Raw genomic sequence first — 5,000 nt, 5'->3', positions numbered from 1 at the left:
ATCCCAGCAGCCGTGTCCTTTAATGCTACTGGTTGGTGGATGGAAGCTTAAAAGAAAACGGAAATGACAGTTAATTATGTAAGCTCGTGGATGGAAATTCAAAAGAAAACGGACATGAAAAGAAAATGGGTTCCTCGTATGGCCTTGAGGAATCACGTGACCTTGTTTTTTTTTGTTTTTCACTGACTGTTTGGTTCTTCGTGCCCTTATTTGCTTCTTACTGACCGTGTTTACTTCTCATTGACCTTTTTTTTGCTTTTTAATGACCTTGTTTGCTTCTTAATGACCTTGTTTGCTTCTTAATGATCTTGTTTGCTTCTTAATGACCTTGTTTGCTTCTTATTGACCTTGTTTGCTTCTTATTGACCTTGTTTGCTTGTTAATGACCTTGTTTGCTTCTCAATGACCTTGTTTGATTCTTAATGACCTTGTTTGCTTTTTACTGACCTTGTTTGCTTTTTACTGACCTTGTTTGCTTCTTATTGACCTTGTTTATTCCTTAATGACCTTGTTTGCTTCTTAATGACCTTGTTTGCTTCTTACTGATCTTGTTTGCTTCTTAATGACCTTGTTTGCTTCTTAATGACCTTGTTTGCTTATTACTGATCTTGTTTGCTTCTTATTGACCTTGTTTATTTCTTAATGACCTTGTTTGCTTCTTAATGACCTTGTTTGCTTCTTACTGATCTTGTTTGCTTCTTATTGACCTTGTTTATTTCTTAATGACCTTGTTTGCTTCTTAATGACCTTGTTTGCTTTTTACTGACCTTGTTTGCTTCTTATTGACCTTGTTTGCTTCTTATTGACCTTGTTCATTTCTTAATGACCTTGTTTGCATCTTATTGATCTTGTTTTATTTCTTAATGACCTTGTTTGCTTCTTAATGACCTCGTTTGTTTCGTGCTGATTTGTTTGCTCCTTACTTGTTTACCGTACATATAGATTGTATGGGTGCTGGAATATTAACTATAGCCCTACCTATTCCCAATCCATATATTGTATGGCTGCAGGAATATTAATTAATCTTAACCCACATATACCTAACTAAACCTAACCTAACTAACCTAACCTAACTTAACGAAATCTAACCTAACCTAACTTAACTAACCTAACTTAACCCACATATACCAAGCCAAACCAAACCAAACCAAACCAAACCAGGACAGAACAAGAAATAACCGGTTTAAGTTTGAAAAAAAATTAGGTTTAAGAGAGAGAGGAAGAAATTGGTTCTCAAATAGAGTGGTAGGTGAATGGAACATGTTGTACTGTAGGCGCTGGAATATTGATTAACCCAACCCATTCCCTGGCCACAGATTGCATATAAGCGCGGGAACATACTGGTAGGATGAGCATGTGCCTGCCACGTGATCACACACACACACACACACACACACACACACACACACACACAGAGGGATGTAGGTTTGTGTGTTTGGTTTCTTAAGTTTATAGATGTTTTATTTATTTATTTAAGTTTTTAGTAAGTCATTGTTTATTTTAAGTTTGTGCGTGTGTGTGTGGAGAGAGAGAGAGAGAGAGAGAGAGAGAGAGAGAGAGAGAGAGAGAGAGAGAGAGAGAGAGAGAGAGAGAGAGAGAGAGAGAGAGAGTTCACTAAACATCCTCTGATAATATTATTCTCTCTCTAAACATTTCTTCTTCAATTAAAAGCGACGCCTTTGTTTGTTTATTTATTTTGGAGGAAGACGAGACATTACTTGCCAAATATTCTGTATGCTTGGCCTTAATTAAGTGAACCATGCCTTAATTGACTGAAATACAAATAATCAAGTACTATATTTCACCCAGAGACCTTAATATACTTAAACACTCTTAATTAACTTTATATTCTACCTAGATGTCGTGATTGACTAAATCATTGATAATTGACTTCTATAATTCCATCTTCACGCGTTAATTAACCATACCACTAACAACTATCTATTATATTTCTCATTTTATTTCATGTTTATGTCCGGGTCATTCCTCCCAAGCTTCCTTATATAAGAACTATTGAACTCTATTGACAACAAAACGTCAAGATAAAAATATAAACAGACGTTTTCTCTGATGCAAAGGAGAAAAAGAAAACGGATTCGTTAAATGGCCAACTATGAAGGAATGCCCGAGAATGTTATTGATCATTATTATCACTACTGCTATCAGCCTCTGTGGTGTCCGCTGTATTATAATGACCTGTATTCATCACTTCTATACATCTTCATCATCCCGTTTGTTTACTTTAAGCTATTCAAACACTTATCTTTCTTATTCTCTTATCTGTATCTGTCTTTAACGTGTCTGTTTTGTAGACCGTTCCCAGTGTCAGGCTAGCGAGGCGCACTAATGTCACTTTCTTCCCTCTCTGTACATAAATGAACACGTTACTTGCTGTTAGAAGTGTTTGGCAGGCGATTTTGTTTCGTTTTCATATGTTTTGATTATGAAAGTGCTTGTTTATTTGTTGTTTGTGGTTATTTTTCTGTTATGCTTTTTTTTTTTAGGTATTAAGATCTTTAGTTTTGTTTCTTTCGTTTTTATTCGTTTTTTTTTTTTTTTATTATATCTTCTTTTCCTCACTTGTTCACTTGTTTGTCGTGAATCATATTGTGAGCCGGATGTGTGCGTGTGTACGTGTCTGTGTGTGTGTGTGTGTGTGTGTGTGTGTGTGTGTGTGTGTGTGTGTGTGTGTGTTCTTTCATTTTTCTTTCTCTCATTGGCCAGTTTTGTAATTTCTTCCTCACTTCTTTTTCTTGCTCCTGTTGCTTTTTCCTTCTTGCACCATGCCATTCACTCCCTTCCTTCCTTCCTTCTTTCCCTCCTTCCTTCCTTCCTTCCATCCTTCGTTTCTTCTTTCCTTTATACAATCCTTTATATTTTTGCCTGTCATTCTTTTGTTTTTGTTGCTTTTTCTTCATTCTGATCACCACCACCACCACCACCACGACTAATATAAACAACAAAAAATAACCATAATAACACTTTTATCACTTCCTTCGGGGTCAGTGAACAGAAAACAGGCAATGATGACAAACAGGTGAAACAGGTAAGCAGTGTTCACCTTGACGGCACGTGCACAGGTAATGGCAGCCAGGCAGGTGTGGTGTCTCTGTCTTTGCTACCCTCCTTCTTGCCTGTCTTTTATTTTTTATTATTTTTTTTTCTTAAGAGGGGCACTGGCCAAGGATGACACAAAGAAAGTTAATAAGGGGTGTGGGGGTCGACTAAGAGAACAGCCAGAATCTAACCTAACCTAACCTAACCTAACCTAACCTAACCTAATCTAACCTAACCTAACCTAACCTAACCTAACCTAACCAGAATCTAACCTAACCTAACCTAACCTAACCTAGCCAGAACCTAACCTTGAAAGAGTTTATGTCACAGGATGGGAAATACAGAAGCAGTCAGGAAGTTTTAGAGTTTACCAAAAAGGGGATGAAAGGTTGACAACACTGGCTAACTCTTGCGTCTTGGCGCCGTCACAATAGAACGTTTTACGCCAACTTTTACCTCGTTCCGCCGTCTTTTTACGCCTCCATCGTGAAGCGGGGATCGTCTTCAAGGAGGAGGGTTATCGTCAAGTAAACTTTTATCGTGTTTGAAGGGAAAGCTTAAATTAAATAGAGTTTAGATATAGAAAAAAATAAAAAAAATAAAAATAAATAAATAAAATAAATAAAATCTCTTAATTTCACACTTAATTTCACTTATCTTGTGGATGTAGAAAAGCAAACAGTGACTCACATGACGGTGGATGTTTACACTTTTGAAGAGTCTCTGTGTCTCAAGCCCCTGCACGCTGGACACCATTTTTAACCCGTTTGCCTCGTTTGAGATTTACGAAACTAGTAATAACGTGCAGAACAGCGACTGCTTCCCTAGTGCGTTAGAGGAGCCGTGTTTGTTTACTGTCAACGAAGGTCCTGACAAGCGGCGGTGCGTGTGTGACGGCGCGCGCTCAAGAAGTTCATTTTCAGAAAGTTGACGGAAAATGTGGAGTTGTGACGGCGCCTTGAGGGAGGTGGACTCTCTCTCTCTCTCTCTCTCTCTCTCTCTCTCTCTCTCTCTCTCTCTCTCTCTCTCTCTCTCTCTCTCTCTCTCTCTCTCTCTCTCTCTCTCTCTTATCTGACAAAGGAAGTGGCTAAGGGAGAGAAAAGCCCCCTCAACTTGCCTGGCTGTCTGTAGTAAGCTGTTTTATATATTTATTTATTTATTTATTTATTTATTTATTTATTTATTTAGTGTATGGTTTTGTGGTGCTGGTAAATGTTATTGTGTTGTTGTTGTGTTGTGGCCTCTCGTATTGATGTGGTGTTTGTTGTGTTTGGTTGTTATTATGATTGCCTTCTTTCCTGTGCTGCTGCTGCTGCTGCTGCTCCTGCTACTGCTGCTGCTGCTGCTGCTGCTGTTGTTTATTTTTATTCGTTTATTTATTTATTTTCTTCAGTATTATCGTTGTAATCGTTATGTTGTTGTTGTTGTTGTTGTTGTTGTTGTTATTATTATTGTTGTTATTATTATTATTATTATTATTATTATTATTATTATTATTATTATTATTATTGTTATTGTTATTATTACCACCACTACCACCACCACCACTACTACTACTACTACTACTACTACTACTACTACTACTACTACTACTACTACTACTACTACTACTACTACTACTACTACTACCACCACCACACTGCTATCCCCACTACCACAGCCACCACCACCACCACCACCACACAAGCTTCTCTTTATTTATCTATTTACATATCTATTTATTTACCTATAAATTTATTTTGTACTCAGGTTTATTTATTTATTTATTTTTATTTATCAAGTCATATAAGTCACTACAATTCCTTAAAATCTCCTTCCCTCCTGCAGGTTGAGAGGCGCCTCCTGCTGGCCACGGGGACGCCACGCCCTATAGGTGAGTGCCCTGCCCGCCCTACCTGTTAATTGGTCGTTAATCACCTCACCTGGGCCTTCTGTATTACCTG

The 5,000-nt window shown here is 37.7% G+C and overlaps 1 long non-coding RNA gene across 1 annotated transcript in view; it reads left to right on the top strand.

Annotated features, from left to right (window-relative positions):
- LOC135091395 (uncharacterized) overlaps positions 1–5,000 on the top strand; it is a 17,302-nt gene that overhangs the window by 12,279 nt on the left and 23 nt on the right. Inside the window, exon 3 of the long non-coding RNA XR_010262491.1 lies at positions 4,885–5,000. This exon is cut by the window's right edge and continues 23 nt beyond it. This is a non-coding gene — a long non-coding RNA (uncharacterized LOC135091395). The remainder of the gene's footprint in view (positions 1–4,884) is intronic.

Source organism: Scylla paramamosain, chromosome 37, assembly GCF_035594125.1.
Source record: "Scylla paramamosain isolate STU-SP2022 chromosome 37, ASM3559412v1, whole genome shotgun sequence".
In the NCBI taxonomy this organism is placed as follows: domain Eukaryota; kingdom Metazoa; phylum Arthropoda; class Malacostraca; order Decapoda; family Portunidae; genus Scylla; species Scylla paramamosain.
This window is presented reverse-complemented; position numbering and strand designations above follow the sequence as displayed.